The following is a 17,166-nucleotide window of genomic DNA, read 5'->3' on the forward strand; positions in this document are numbered from 1 at the left end:
TGTATCTCGTGGTCTCTGATGTATCTCGTGGTCTCTGATGTATCTCGTGGTCTGTGATGTATCTCGTGGTCTGTGATGTATCTCGTGGTCTGTGATGTATCTCGTGGTCTTTGATGTATCTCGTGGTCTCTGATGTATCTCGTGGTCTTTGATGTATCTCGTGGTCTTTGATGTATCTCGTGGTCTTTGATGTATCTCGTGGTCTTTTGGATGTATCTCGTGGTCTGTGATGTATCTCGTGGTCTGTGATGTATCTCGTGGTCTGTGGTGTATCTCGTGGTCTCTGATGTATCTCGTGGTCTGTGATGTATCTCGTGGTCTCTGATGTATCTCGTGGTCTCTGATGTATCTCGTGGTCTGTGATGTATCTCGTGGTCTGTGATGTATCTCGTGGTCTGTGATGTATCTCGTGGTCTTTGATGTATCTCGTGGTCTCTGATGTATCTCGTGGTCTTTGATGTATCTCGTGGTCTTTGATGTATCTCGTGGTCTTTGACGTATCCGTGGTCTGTGATGTATCTCGTGGTCTGTGATGTATCTGTGGTCTTTGATGTATCTTCGTGGTCTCTTCTTGATGTATCTCGTGGTCTTGATGTATCTGTGGTCTTGATGTATCTCGTGGTCTTTTGATGTGTTACTGGTATATGGTCGTTATGTAACCTCTCTTATCCTTGGTGTTTCTATTACAGCATTTTGAGTCCATTTTTAGGGTCTTTAAGTGGGACTTCAGCTACTGGAGTCTCTTGTCTGTCTCTCTCTCGTGTGTGTGTGTGTGTGTGTGTAAGTGTGTTTGTGTGTGTATGTGTAAGTGTGTATGTGTGTGTGTGTGTGTGTGTGTGTGTGTGTGTGAGACTACAACTTTTCTCACTTTCATCCTTTTATTAAGTTAGTTTTATTTACCTTTTCCTCCCTTCAGTGACCACCACATCTGTCTGCCTGTCTTATTCAGTGACTTGAGGCTCTCTAACACTCTACCTAACTTAACTTTAACTGGTATAATTAACATTAGGTTTGTAATAAGTTTCTGTAGATCTGTATAATGTTCCTTCAGTATCGAGTCGGAGAAACATAGTTGGAACTCGGCGTCTTAGTATCTATCTACAACAACTTATACGAAATAGTCACTAATATAATTTTCCCCTATATTTCCCGTCATAGTCTCTAATTCAAGAGTGGCCAACTCGTCGATCGCAAGCCCTTCTCTAGTCGATCGCATGGCATAGTTGAACTTAATGAACCAGCCATAATAAGCTGCCATACAAAAATCATATTCAAATTTTACTAATAATCATTGGGATATTATTTTGGTTTAGATTTGTTCTGGTAATAGATTATCATTATGGACACACCAGAACGATACATACAGAAAATCTTCGACTGTGCCATGCTGTTGTATATGTGTGAATATTTGGCTGGTAGATCGCATCAAGGTAACTGGAAAAGGTATTGATCACATCACACAAAACGTTGACCATCCCTGATCTAATTCATAATTTTCCCCTAGATTTCCCGTCATGGTGGAATAATTAAATAGTAGAGTCTAAGAAATATACCTACTCTACAGAACAGGTTGGGGGTAAATTCCCTATCACCCACGGGTATATAAACACTGTCCTCTCCCCTGAGCGACAGTTGAAGTTGGGCGGCGAGCCAGGATTCAGTTCTCATTTCCAGTACCAATTTCCTGCCGCTTTACCTTTCAAATTTCACACACACAAAACTACCTCGCACCTCCTCCCCCAGCTACCTAACAGCCCTGGCCTCTAACCCCCTCTCCTCTATCATCCCACAAACTCTCTGACCTCTCACACCCTCTCCATGACTCCCCTAAAAAAAAACCTTGGCCTCTCTCAAGTGTGTCCAACCTCCCCTTCTCCCCCACACTCCTCCCCTCCTGACACTCTTAGGACGACTGATTTCAAGTGTGAACAGAGAGCCACGACTCTCTAAGGGTGAACAGAGGACCACGACTCTCTAAGGGTGAACAAAGGACCACGACTCTCTAAGGGTGAACAGAGGACCACGACTCTCTAAGGGTGAACAGAGGACCACGCACTCTCTAAGGGTGAACAACACGACTATGAACAAGACCAACTTAAAACAGGAACAAGGACCACGACTCGGCAGGACATCAGGGTGAACAGAGGACCACGACTCTAAGGTGAACAGAGGACCACGACCTTTAAGGTGAACAGAGGACACATCTAAGGGAACAAGGACCACGACTAAGGGTGAACAACTAAGGAACAAACCGACTCTAGGTGAACAAGGCCACGAAGGACCACGACTCTCTAAGGGTGAACAAAGGACCACGACTCTCTAAGGGTGAACAGAGGACCACGACTCTCTAAGGGTGAACAAAGGACCACGACTCTCTAAGGGTGAACAAAGGACGATATTCACTTCGTCATAAGGTTTAAGAGTCGATATGAAGGTAGACACTCAGCTTAATAAAACTAGAAGGTGGAAGATGGTGGCTTAGAATGTGTCCCCGGCGGAGAAGAAAGAAGACAGTGACAGAAGACTCGATAAGGAGAAGGGAAGGAAGCTATAGACAATAGTTCATATTAATCATCCCTCCGGTTTTATCGTCCCAGAAGATATCTTCCTTAAAAAAACAATTCACTATTTTCAACAAACTTTCGGAAAGATAAATAAAGAAAATAGTCCAATCTGGCGAGTTACAAGTTGAAGTTGGCCTGACTTTACTGACTTTACTGCTTTCGTTTACCCATTGAAGAGAACTTCGAGCTACAATTACATTTGGGGACAGTGGGAGGGAGAGGGTGGAGGGGGATGGGAGAGGGTGGAAGGGGATGGGAAAGGGGAAGGCGAGAGAGGTAGGGGGAAGGAGAGGGCGGGAGGAGGGCAGGAAAGAGAAGGCATCGACTCTTCATAAAATCCTGACAAAATATCATCAATTATGAGCACTTTATTACTAAGTTGCCCAATATTACTGTATTCAACTATAGTTTTTGTCTTTATTAATAGATTGTTACAGTTTATATCCCATCCTCCTGCTTGTGTTGCATGTTGTGTTGGTTTCTCTGTCCATTAGTAATTCATCTCCCCTTCACTACAGGGCCGCCACTTTTAATATTTTATTTGACTAACACCAGATGATTTTATGCAGCTCAAGAGGGGACCCAGTACACAAGGGGTTACAGTCCACTGGTTAATACTCTCAAAGATAGAATTTTCCTCCTATCTGTATATCTGTCAACTCATCACTAATACCAAAACACAAGGGTGGTGTATATACAGTGATCAGGTGGACTCTATTATCACTTTCTCATGCAGATATCAGACTGGAGAAGTATTTATCCGTGTTTCATTTCATTTCGTTTCGTTTTCACTGTTTCATGGTTGGTGGTCCATGGTGCTTCCTGGTCCATTCTACTGCTCGCATTTTGCCACTTCATTATACGACGATCCATTATTCTGTTCGGTTATTAAATGTTCCTCCGTCTCTCGTATATACATAATGGATGTTCACTAACTCTATATACCGTGTTTGATCCTCTTGGTGCATAGTGTTCAGTAGTACTTGAGGTTTCTTCGTCATAGACACAGTTGCTACCCAGTGTGAGTTTTCTTTACTTTCTGAGTTTCTTTTTTTTTGGGGGGGGAGTTGTTTTGACTTTCGTTCTCTTCTTCTTCTGCGCCCTACTTGATAGATAATTTATTAATTTTGAAAGTCAGTAGTTAATATTAAAGCAGGTTAAAGACACTAACATTCAAAGACAACATCTAAAAACAACAAAAAACTAAATTAATGACACAAACTTCTGTTGGGATAAACTAAATTATAAATCCAAATTAAATTGATTAGTAAATAAGACTGACAAGAAATATGAACCATTACAAAATTCATTACGGGTTAAGATATTGATTCGGTTCCCTTGTGTTGTTGAGCTTCGGGTTCGTTTTCACATTGAACGACGAATCCGAGATGACAAGGTTTGACGTTTGAGCCTGTTGGTGGAGGGGAACGAGGTCAGTGGCCTGGAATCTGTACACAAGAGCGGATGGGCGCGCGGGCGGCCCTTTCTCTGGTGCAGGTCCACGGGCAACCGAAAGAACACTTCAAGCACTCACTTAGTCTGTCCTGCCCTGTGCTCGCTGTTGGTGATACAGCGATGACGTCTGTCTGTCACCTTGATGGCCTCACACGTCACTCGTCAACACTTAATTGACTTTCATCATCCACCCGACCACCAACACTGACTCGATTTTAGACTGGTAGGTGACTGGCTTGGTATCCACGAACCTCTCACGGTGTTAGTGTACTAGTGTGTTATCGTTAATATAATATCATAATACTTGTAGTGCGTATTTATAGCTTTATATCATGTCTTGGGATCTAGTGGTCTGGCATCATGTTAAGATACTCTTAGTTACTCTTAGTCTATATCATGATAGCTATCCTGGTCTGACACTAAGGAAAATGAATCAATAAGAATTAGCATTATAGAAGGATAAGATTGGATATAACTGCTTAAATATTGAACAAGATCACTCAAAAACCACGACCTCCCCGTCAGTATATTCTCACGAGCAGACAGATCTCCTGAAGGTGCAATAAACTTAAGGGAATCATAACCTAAATGACCAAGAAGTATCACCCACTCCTTCCCTGGTACTCACAGTCTTGTCACACAGTAAACGAAGATGATTGGTTGGGTCGTCAGCGTGGCCTAGATAGTTAACGTTCTCTTTACCTGTTTATAGCAAGTAGAATGTCTGTTTTATATTCTTAGATAAAGTTAAATAATCTTCCATCATTCATTTGTCATTTTTGATATGTTTTGTTTTAAATCTTGATCGATGTTTATGATTCGTTTTCCTCCCTGTACCTCTCACGTTTCCTCCCCGTACCTCTCACGTTTCCTCCCTGTACCTCTCACGTTTCCTCCCCGTACCTCTCACGTTTCCTCCCCGTACCTCTCACGTTTCCTACCCGTACCTCTTACCTTTTCCTTCCCTCAACTTTGTCTCGGATTCACAGGTTCATTTGAGTCTCGGATTCATGAAGGACTGCCAGGACTCTCTTCCATGACTACGGTACACTAAGACGCACTTTGACCAGTTACTACCAGGCTAATGGATGGAAGTACCACAACAGAACACATCTATCACAACGAATGAAGGGAATACGTATTAGTTTATGATTCTGGCCTCTGTATTACGCGGAAAAAAAACACTTAGATCTTAATGAGGATTTATGATATGCAGTTATAGACTAAGTAACTTTACCAATAACAAAATATATTGTTAGTTACGTCAGGCTGGTAGAGTATAAACATTGAATATTTTTGTTTAATTCTCTAAATGCATAAATCTAACAATAAATGGTGCTGTAGAAAATATAAATAAACGTTGAACTTGCTCCTGTGTGTGTGTGTGTGTGTGTGTGTGTGTGTGTGTGTGTGTGTGTGTGTAAAAGGCAGTGATGTATATAATCCGTACATCCGTACATTTTTAATAACTTCACAATATGCCCTCTACTGAGCCTCGAGTCAGTTATGTTGTTGTCGTCAGGTGTGTGAGTGTGTGTGGGGGTGGGGGGTGGGGAAGACTCAGGAGACTATTGGCTCACTCACAAATATTTTAATCAGATATAATTCTTGTTCCCTACAGATGCTTGAGTTGTTAGTGGCTTAAAACAGCATGTGTTTCAGGTCCTCGTCAAGGAGCGTGTGTGTGTGTGTGTGTGTGTGTGTGTGTGTGTGTGTGTGTGTCCTGTCTGTCTGTCTGTCTGTCTGTCTGTCTTTTCTTCTGTCTCTTTATCCGATCCAACAAGATTCTGAAAATTGTTGTATACATTTTGGACAGACAACAGATGGGCTTGTCCGATGGTTCTGTTGTCTTGGTAGAATTACGACGTGAAGTTTGTCTGCATACATAGCTCTCGGTCTTGACGTCAGCAGCTTAAGTAAGTGGATTAGTTCATCACCATCATTCCCCCAAAAGAAAACTGAATTATTTATGACACGTTAACTGCGTCTACAGCCAGTCTTCAATAATTTAAAACCAAGCACTAATATTTTTGAGGTCTTATTTACTCCTCGAGGTAGACATTGTTTTGGTAATACCTGAAATATTATATAACTGTAATACTATATACCTGTAATATTATATACCTGTAATATTATGTGTCTATAGTTTACTGTAAAGCTTAAAATGGAGAAACATTGACTTAAATACGATAAAATATTTGGCTGAAAATGACACGTAATTGTATTCTCCAAGATTCTCGCACAAAGAAATAATTAATGAACATAGCCAACCATACCTGTCTTCATACACAGGTTAATTACTGGCTGTCCTTCGTGTCGTACTCATTAAAAACACACTTAAGTAGTATTGCCCGAGAGATACAATACTGTGTTGCTATAGAAGTCAGGTAACAACACTTATACACAACACCACACAACACCTACCTATTACACTATGGGTGATGCTAATTGATCTGTTACCTGGGCATCGTGTGGTCCTCATTCTCACTAATAGAGTGGCAAACACACATTGATTCCTTGGCTAACTTTATCCTTACTCCAAGATGCCAAGAAAAAGTAAGTTATTCATTAGGTGTTTGGCAGAGATGTCTTGGGTGAGTAATATAACTTTTAGGCTAGACGAGTTGCCTCCCTCTTGACTAGGAAATGGTCCGTTCATCAGAGGTCTCTCAGTCTTTTAGTTATACTTTATGCTCATCGATGTATATTTGTCATTCTTTCATTCTTCTATTTCTATAATTATATATTTATCTTTTCATATATCTATGTATTTGTCTCTATATCTATCTGTTTATCTGCCTCTCTGATAGTCTAATTACTTAAGTTTTCTCTTGCTAAACAACAACAACTGTGGTTGTAGGCTGAGGAGTATCAGAGACTGGGGCTGCTTAACAGATGTGCCATTAACAGGTCCCTTCCCTTCCCTTCCCTCTCCCCTTCCCAGTGTTTCCTCTCCCTCCCTCCTCCCTCCCCTCCCTCCTGCTTCCTTCCTTTGCCTTCCCCTTCCCCTCCCCTGCACCCTTCCTCCCTCCCTTCTCCTCACCCTCTCCCCCTCTCCTCACCCAGCGCCTCACCTACCTGTCTGCCACATCTCCCTCTCACCCTCTGTCAGGAACATCCCCGTCTACCTCAAAGGTAACTTCACATGCCATGTCACTTTGCCTTTGTAACATCAGTTGACTACCGAGTTTACAGACCAGCTCTTAGTCATGCATGATATAGCTTTCCTGAGTCTAATTTTGTTATTGTTTTAAGAGTTCAACTATTTTAACACAATTAAAATCCATAAACGGCACTGCAGTTTATTACATGATCACGACAAGTTACATATAAACCAGTGTAAGATATTTCACTCTTATTATACCGATGAAGTGTAAATATTATCAACAAGAGACAAGTTGACAGAGAGGGGGACGTAAGTGTTGATGATGTAAGATTAATGAAAGTTTTCCCTGCCATCTGAGAGCTCGTGTGTGTGTGTGTGTGTGTGTGTGTGTGTGTGTGTGTGTGTGTGTGTGTGTGTGTGTGTGTGTGTGTGTGTGTGTGTGTGTGTGTGTGTCATCTGCCTCTTGTTCTTGACTGTAAACTATATCAGTGTGTGAACCTTTAGTCTCTACTGTCATCATTATAGGTGTAGTGTATGGCGCTATATGTCTGTCTGTCTCTCCGCCTGTCTGTCTGTCTGTCTGTCTGTCTGTACGCTCGTCTGTCTCTCCGTCCGTCTGTTTGTACGTTTGTCTGTGTCCGTCTCTCTGTTTGTCTGTCTTCGTCTTTGTCTTTCTGTCTCCGTCTGTCTGTCTGTCTCCGTCTCTTTGTATGTTTGACTGTTTCTCCGTCTCTCTATCCATCAACATATAGTTTTCCAGAGCGTAATTTTGACCTCCAATAACCACTAATCGTAACATTAATTTGACCTCTCTGTATCTATTTAGTCTCACTGGGTCAAAGGTCAAGGTCAATGCTGCTAAAAAAAAAAAAATTCCCTCTGAAACTTGCCGTGAATTTTCCTTCTCTTGGTTGAACACGACACGAGGTTGGTCTGTTGCCTGTAAGGAATATAAACTTCACTGTTTTATCTCTAGGATCTCCTGAGTGTATTCTGTATAAAACACTATTGGGTTTTTAATCAGTTTTAAGTTCGAAAGGTTAATGACGATGTGACTAAATCATAACCAAAACAGGTTTGTGTGTGTGTGTGTGTGTGTGTGTGTGTGTGTGTGTGTGTGTGTGTGTGTGTGTGTGTGTGTGTGTGTGTGTGTGTGGAGTCTGTTGGATTTCTGTTTTGGTTTATTTATTTCTGTTTTAGGGTTTATTGATGAGGAAAGGCGATGATGTAAGGAGGATATGGGTGTGAGAGAGGAGAGAGAGAAGGTGAGAGGGAAAAGGAATGGAAGTGTTGAGATAGGAGGTGAGGAGGAGAGAGAGGGGGAAGTGGAGAGAGAGAATGAGTGTTGAGATGAAGAGAGGAAGGGAGGGAGAGAGAAGGGAGGTAATGGAAGATGGATGGAGGAGAGAGGGAGGAGGAGAGGAAGAGAGGTGGAGGAGGGGGGGGAGGACTGCAGCTGTGTGTTGGCAGAGTGACAAAAGCCATATACCATGTCATACACTTCAGGTTGTGTTCCCCGCCCACCACACCGTCATCTCTGTTAGCCTCATGCTCCTTACTGCTCCTTCAAGGCCAGTGTCTTACTTGAGGGCCTGTGTGGTGCCTGTGTCATCTGAGGCCCCCGTGTCATACCTGTGTCATCTGAGGGCCCCGTGTGTCATACCTGTGTCCCATACAGTGTCATACCTGTGTCATCTAAGAGCGTGTCATGTGTCATCTGAGGGCCCGTGTCATACCAGTGTCATCTGAGGCCCCGTGTCATACCAGTGTCATCTGGGGCCCCCGTGTCATACCTGTGTCATCTAAGAGCCCGTGTCATACCAGTGTCATCTAAGAGCCCGTGTCATACCAGTGTTACTTGCCGTTATGATGTGCTACTATGAGTCTTGTCACTTACTGCTTTAAAAGAGACATAACTTATAAATAATAATGTTGCCTCACCTTAGTGTTATTTATGCGGCCTAAGTGAACATTACATAGTGACGTAATATATTGAATAGTGACCCTGAACACCAAGAGGAACAAGATATTTCACACTGTTTCATACTTTGTCACTTTGTTTCGTAAGATAAATTCGGTTTTGGTGTTATTCGTTTATATGAGATAATAATAATTGAAGAACTGTAAGTATTTATTTTTTTATTTATTTTTATTAATATTTACGTTTTGTTGGTTGGAAGGGTTTGTTATTAATGATGGTACAGGTGGTTAGCGGTAAGACCAGAGGGGGCTGATAGTAGGAATTAGTTATGAGTGATTCGTAATGTTTTGTTTACACACACACACACACACACACACACACACACACACATACCTAAAACTGTGTGAGTATTATACCTGAACATAATAAACAGCGTCTCTTCCACATAAACATAACCTAACATATTAATTAAACATCATTTTGGTAATATGTACAGGTGTAATTCCAGCCCCGTGCAGATAATAATGAATTAAGGTCAGTTATCAGCTGTTACATTACAAACTTCACTCACTAGTTACAGACAATTTCTACCTCAACGAATTCTGAAATATTTAAAAACCTCAGTGTATGAGTAAACTTTTTAGGGTCAAACTATAAAACAATAATAAAACTATGAGTTAAAAGTTTGAAATTATGGTTTATTAACAATGAAGACAAGATTTAGCATTTAATAATTTTCCCTTCGTTTCTGGGACGATTTCTATGTTAATTCACTTACCGTGCTGTACCTTGGTTCAGTGCCGCGATATACCTTGGTTAAGTACCGTAATGTATACCTTGGTTCAGTCCCGTAATATACCTTGGTTCAATCCCGTAATGTATATCATGGTTCAGTACCGCTTGTACCTTGGTTCAGTACCGTCCTGTACCTTGGTTCAATACCGTAATACACCTTTAGCACCACAAACGCCAGCCAATGCCATAACACACGCCGAATATTCTGTATAATATTCCCTTCAACACTTTACTCACTACAGCAAAATATTCAGAAAATTCTCTACTTTTTGTTAACAAGAATTCAAAGGTCACAGAATTTTAAAATGTTTTTTTTTTTTTTAGCTTGTCATTCACTTAAATTTTTTGTTTATTTTCAATCTAGACACAACCGCGAACAATTATTATTTTTGTGTGAATGTTTTGGACGGGCGGGAAATGGCGAGAGACGAGAATGGTGAATCGTTACATAAATTAACTACGATTCTCAGTACATTATATCACGTTTCACAATATTTTAGATGTGTCTCATTATATTCCTCTACTCCTTGTGTATATCTGTATTGGTAATGTTTTTGCATGGTCAGTGTACAGTATAGTAAAACCTCTATTGACGAACTATGAAGAGAAAAGTCCTTTATAACGATGGTCCATTAGATGTGAAAACCTCCGTCTAACTAACTATATACAGATGGAAGTCCACTATATAGAGGGTCCATAACTAAAAGCCCTTCTAGTTAGCAGTTCTGGCCTAATGTTTACCCTCACTACCACGACCAACACCGGATGCTGTCTTCCTCAACATTTTGGGAATATGACCGTGACCAAGGCCAGAGATGATGGTGCCAAGGGCCTCATGCCACAAGGTCACGTTAGAGGAGGAGAGGAGGTAAATCAGTCGTGTTGCTTCTCGAAATAACGATGGGAGGCAGCTCGACATACTCAGCTGGTTTTACCCATAGATCAGGAGTGACAGAGAAATCTCCCTCACCCATCTTGCTCACCAATCTTTCTCACTCATCTCCGTCACCCATCTTGCTCAACAATCTTTCTCATTCATATCCCTCATCCATCTCCTTCACCCATCACCCATCTCGCTCACTCATCTCCCTCACCCATCTCCCTCACCCATCATCCATTGGTCAAAGATCATGGTAATACGCCAGCCTCCTACAGGTAGCTCACACCAAAAAGTTTCTTTACGGAGGGTGATCGATTAATGTCACAATGAACACTACGACTCCTGTTGTCTCGGTAGGGTTGTCATAGTCCTTCGTCCGTTGTGTCATATTGTCTCACACAAAATCGTAGAGATAGTTTTGGAGTTAGTAACTATTCGTCCATTATATAATAAATGACTAGATATACTAGATTAGGTTAGATTAGGTTAGGTTAAGTTAGGTTAGGTTAGGTAAGGTTAGGTTAGGTTAGGTTAGGTTAGGTTAGGTTAGGTTAGGTTAGGTTTACTAGTTTTTTGACTGTTGGTCCTACAATGTGATTACCTTAGTTTAACAAAAATCTAGTTACACTTACCTTTAATAATATCATAATACCTATTTCATTTTTCTTTCAGATTTCAGACGTCCATGTGTGGCCTCGCTAAAGTCATCCTATTAATTCTAAGTGAGTACATTCATCCGTGTATTAGTTATCAAAATCTACTTTATTCCTACTTTTATTCTTACTTTTATTACTTATACTTTCCTTCTAATATCTCGTCTCAAGAAGGATATAGATTTATGTAAACTTTTGACGTCTAATCATTGCCCTCTTCATCACCACACCTGAGTGAGAGAATGAGAGTAACGTCTCGTGTGGTGTTATTAATTAAGAGGAGTCCAGGTGTAAGTTACTTTACAGGTGAGAATATTTTACCTGTTCTTAGGTCACTGTTTATGATACGACAGTACTTGATTTTTAACTTTGTCGTGTTGGTATCTTTATTTTAGAAGCGTTGTGGTATACGAGTATATTAGAATTTGATTTTTTTTGGGTTAATGAGTTGCAAAATGTAGATTAATCATTCCTAACTTACATACTTACTAACTTACATACAGTTAATTAATTTATAATATCACCATTAATATGAGCAAATAAGAATCATTACTATTTATATCATTATGGAGTCCTAATCCTTCGTCAGCCGCACAAAGTTACTGCGTCTGGTCTTCTCTTCCTTTCATGGCTGAGGAGGAACATCATGGATTTATCTGGCTTCATTAAAAGAAAAATATAGGATTCCAATACCCGCCGAGCTGCATGGCCTTCCCCTGAGTGAGCGACAGATCCCCTCACTAGAATGGCGGAAAGTTCAGTTGGGCGGAAAATCCCTACTAATTATTCTGATTATTTCATGAGGTTAATTTTATAATGTAAATAATATTAACTATATCAGTGTTGGGTTATTGGTTGTTGGTCTAATAGAGTTTTGATGTTTGTGGGGTTATTCCTTCAATTATCTGAATGTATTATGCTTTGGGAGTTGATTCCTAAAAAGAAAACCGCCTCTCCATGACCCAGTGAGGCACATGACCCCTCCCCCCCCCAAAAAAAAAACCACACAAACATCTTAGCTAATGAATAAAATACCTCATGAATAACTAACAAGAGAATTATACATTTTTCAATACAAATCAGTTTCTTTTGCATTAACCACAAATAACATGAACCTTAGAGTAACTTTGTCGTGATATAAAGTGATAGTTAATATAAAATCAGGTTTCTGGAGTGCGTATGTTTGTATATTCCGCGGCGTCAGTCACAGTGGAGGCGTCAAGTGGGAGGATAATAACAACAACAGCAATAATAATAATAATGATGATAATAATAATAATAATAATAATACACATTAATCGTATTTAACTCTCTATGGAATACTTACAATACTTACGATACTCAGAATTATCAATATTAAACAGAATTAAATCTCAAGTAATTCTCCTCCTCCATTCTCTCACTTTCACCTCACCTCTCCATCTATCGCTTCACTTTCTCTCCTCCGATCACTATTCCTATGGTAAGTGCACCAATGAAATCAAATCCATCAATCCCTTTCAGTTTTAATCGCAGCAGACGTCGTTCTTTATCCAGCCTCCCCTTCTGTACCTTCCTGTTAAATCCATTAAGTCGAAATTTCTCGTCAGTCGTTCATATCTCTCTCTCTCCTATTCACGTCTTTTAATTCGGCAACTAAACTTAACACAGGTAATTCATAACATAGGTAATTATATCACGTGTAGATATAACACAGGTAATTATAACACAGGTAATCAGAAGACACCAACATCGAGGTATGATTATTCCTATAACCAATTCTATTCACAATCAAATTCAGACAACCAGACAACCTTGGATGAACACACACACACACACACACATATATATATATATTAAACACATATAACAATTGCTATACTCTAACACTATAATATATACATTTCAATAATCCTGTAAAGCTTACCACCCAAATCCACCTCAACACCATGATGCACGGTATAGTCTCATCCTGCAATTATGATTCTCTGCAACATAACTATTTGTGTGCACTAAGCATCATTAACATGGCATCAAAAGTTAAGTTGTTTGTGATGGATAGTTAAACCCTTTGTTACGTTGACCGGATACGTTGATATTAATGTAGTAAACTGTATTATATTAACTGTGGGAGCCATTCCATTTGAGAGCTGGTGTGTGGCAGTAAAGGGTTGAGAGGTAAGGGGTGGGTTAGTGGTGGTACAGTAAGGGGTAAGGGGTGGGTATAGAGGTTAGTGGTGGTACAGTAAGGGGTAGGTAGAGAGGTTAGTGGTGGTACAGTAAAGGGGTGGGTAGAGGTTAGTGGTGGTACAGTAAGGGGTAGGTAGAGGTTAGTGGTGGTACAGTAAAGGGTAGGTAGAGAGGTTAGTGGCGGTACAGTAAAGGGTAGGTAGAGAGGTTAGTGGTGGTACAGTAAAGGGTGGGCAGAGGTTAGTGGTGGTAGTGGTGGTACAGTAAAGGATGGGCAGAGGTTAGTTGTGGTACAGTAAGGGGTAGGTAGAGGTTAGTGGTGGTACAGTAAAGGGTAGGTAGAGAGGTTAGTGGCGGTACAGTAAAGGGTAGGTAGAGAGGTTAGTGGTGGTACAGTAAAGGGTGGGCAGAGGTTAGTGGTGGTACAGTAAAGGGGTGGGTAGAGAGGTTAGTGGTGGTACAGTTAAGGGGTTAATGGTAAATGGGTAAGCGGTGGTCTAAGTAGGTGTTGATTATTTAAGTTTTAGCTCAGGTTTGGCCGGAACACGAGAAACACATTGTTGTCATAGAGTTGGTTATCTCCCAATAGGTGAAGACATAAGATGGGATTCTACTGTCAGCTTTGTTTTATCCCACTCCTTCAGGATATGTGCTCTCCTACACCATCCATGATTCCCTTCCTATGACCCGTATATACACCATCTCCCACCATCCATCACACTCAATGATAAATCACCCTTTTCCTCTCTCTCTCTTGCTCTCCCTACCGCCTCCCCTTCCTTCCTTTAATAATCATTCCTCCTCCTCCTAGCATCTAATCCTCCTCACCCTCTTCATTCACCCATTCCTTCTTAACTGTACCACCACCATTTACCTAAATCACCGTACCTGGAATAGCATATATAAGACTTTTTCTTCCTTGAACTGGAATCTATAAGTCTCGTATCCAAGAAATGAACCTCTTCAGCCTCACATCTGAGACCAGAGAAAAGTTTTTGTCCTGAGGCAAGCTAAGGTCTTCGCTCCCTGGAACCAAGTCTTCTAAAGCTCTATCTCAGAATGTGTGTAGGTGATGTCTTGTGGCCTAAGGAGTGAGTTTTGTAAGAGTCCTATCATCTGTTGGAGACAATCTACTGTAGTTAAGAGGATGGAAAAGGAAACTCGTGATTATTAGTTTTTGTTAATGGAAGTTACGGAATGCGTGCGTGAGTACGTGTGTGCGTGTGTGCGTGTGTGTGTGAAACTACGTTTACAGCAAACTAAAACTCAAGCGTCTATGGAAACACTACAAAACCCTTTTAGGCGTGATATATATTATTGAGGGAGAGACGAGGTCACAGGAACACACGCCGTAATATTACACACACACTTATACAGTAAATTATAATGTGTTTTGCGAAATCACTGATCCAACAGCATTGAAATGCATGCCAGAGAATTTTTCGTTCACTTGACAGCATACAAGAACAAACAACAGAGCGGTGGGCGTTTCAGCGAACGAATTATACATCATACCGAGTCTCTCTCTCTTTTGTTGGCTTCGCCTCTGGCCGACACGTGCTCACTGAAGTAAAAAGTCTGTCAGAGAGTAATTATTTCTCTAACTGTGTAATATGAATAAGTTTTTTAAAGAAAAATTTATGTCATAACTTACTATGTTTCGTGTATTCACTATCGGTAAGGATTTTGTGGGTTTAAAACGTCAAACTTTTAATCCAAGAACGATGGAGGTCTCTCAAGTGCTGGCAGAGAGGGTGACGACCTGGTACTGACCGTCACCTATACCTCATACTTAAGCATCGTTCTTCTGAAGTGATTATTATATTAACACTAGTTTATACTAATAAATTGAACTATTTACTGTGTATAGTGAAGGGGTCAGTGAGAATCCAGCTGTGACTAAACCTCTATTACTGAACTGCCAATAACTGATGACTGCTTGGTAACTGCGTACACTGGAGACCTGAGAACGTATAGTCTTGATCACCATAAACCTCGGGATGTTATGTTTCCTAATGTATTCAATCGAGGAGGAATTAATCTCAGTTAGTGAATTTCGGATAATTATTTCTCCGGTTGTCGGTGATATATTGTGATTGATAGATAGTGACAGGTCGTTAGTAAAGTTATGGTTAGGTTAAGGGTGATTAACTGTCGAATTGGAGATGGTTTAATGTGTTCCTTGAGTTAATTGTACTTACCGACGGTTACTATTACGGAAGGACTGAATGGTGATGGATAATTAAACCTGGTAGACTATCTCCTCTAATAGACTATCTCCTCCAATAGACTATCTCCACTAACACCTTCACTATAGGGACGCCGCTTTTAATATTTTATTGGGTTAACTCCAGATGATTTTATTCAGCAGAAAGCGAACTCTCTACACAAGTGGTTATTGGGGTGGTGGTGTGTGGTGGTGGTGGTGTGTGGTGGTGGTGGTGTGGTGGTGGTGGTGGTGGTGGTGTGTGGTATTGGTTGTGTGTGGTGGTGGTTGTGTGTGGTGGTGGTGGTGTGTGGTGGTGGTGGTGTGTGGTGGTTGTTGTTAGTAGACTATTTCCACTAACGAGATGGAATTCTATAATCTAAGAGAAATTCACTTGTCAATTAAATATTTGGAGTTTTTCTGAACATTCTCGTCAATAAAATGTAACCATTCTGTGAGCGCCGTTCCGGTCGTTTAGCATTTATAAAACTTGAACACAACGCCTGGTTATAATTTGAGTATTAACAATTATTCAGGTAAATCGACGCAGCTTTGCATGTAAATCATTATGTAAATCAATATCGTGAATAATTAATATCGAGAATAATCTTGTCCCTCTCTGCCCCATCAATGCTCGCTACGTCTATTGGTTTGACACTACCGACTGATAATGTGTGGACAAATTAAAGCACGATTTGTATTCATATATAAATGTACACAATTAAATTATATAAGTTTAGGTGGAGAAATAGCTTGTTATCCCCGGTCGTCAACAGATGGCGGCACAATTCTGTTTTATTAATTTAAGATCATTTTTCAGAGTGAGTTTGATGGATGTGTATCTAGAGGTTGAAGGAAGGTCTCGGTATATAACGTTACCTGTTATTAAGGACAGTGCGGATACAGCATACTAAACCTTCGGTACACAAGGAGGCAGCATGGCCGGTACTACACTTAACTGCCTTCATTTCCCCAATTTATAAAGTTAGTGGTATTACCCGTTATAGAGGAGTGAATTGGGAGTTTCCTCAGGATCGAACCACCGACCTTTAGTATAGGAGACGAGCTCTGTATCCATTCAACCACCGCACTCCGTTATTAACTTCGGTAAATCATATTCCCAAGTTGCAGCTGCTTGAACTATGCCAAGCAGTTACCCAACTTTGTGACAACTAATAGCAGCTTCACAGTGAATCTTGTTATCTCTGTTAGTCCGATGTTGCTCTCAAGGTGACCCGAGATGAGGTTCCAGCTATATCCCGTTCAGTGCATAAGATCAGTAACACATCGTGCGTGACGGAGGACACACTCGAATCACAACCCAACCCAACCCATCCCAACCCATCCCAACCTATCCCAACCCATCCCAACCCAACCCAACCCAACCCAACCCAACCCAACCCAACCCAACCCAACC

The 17,166-nt window shown here is 40.8% G+C and overlaps 1 protein-coding gene across 3 annotated transcripts in view; it reads left to right on the forward strand.

Moving 5' to 3' along the window:
* The first annotated feature begins 8,914 nt into the window (after positions 1-8,914).
* LOC121875971 (5-hydroxytryptamine receptor 1-like) overlaps positions 8,915-17,166 on the forward strand; it is a 40,220-nt gene continuing 31,968 nt past the window's right edge. Inside the window, exons 1-3 of one of the 3 annotated variants that reach the window (XM_042380799.1) lie at positions 8,915-9,248; positions 11,394-11,443; positions 16,570-16,733. The gene's annotated coding sequence lies outside the window, so the exon portion shown is untranslated. The remainder of the gene's footprint in view (positions 9,249-11,393; positions 11,444-16,569; positions 16,734-17,166) is intronic. The other 2 variants (XM_042380798.1, XM_042380801.1) reach the window with 2 other exon arrangements.

This window comes from Homarus americanus, unplaced genomic scaffold (assembly GCF_018991925.1).
Source record: "Homarus americanus isolate GMGI-L3 unplaced genomic scaffold, GMGI_Hamer_2.0 scaffold42818, whole genome shotgun sequence".
In the NCBI taxonomy this organism is placed as follows: Eukaryota; Metazoa; Arthropoda; class Malacostraca; order Decapoda; family Nephropidae; genus Homarus; species Homarus americanus.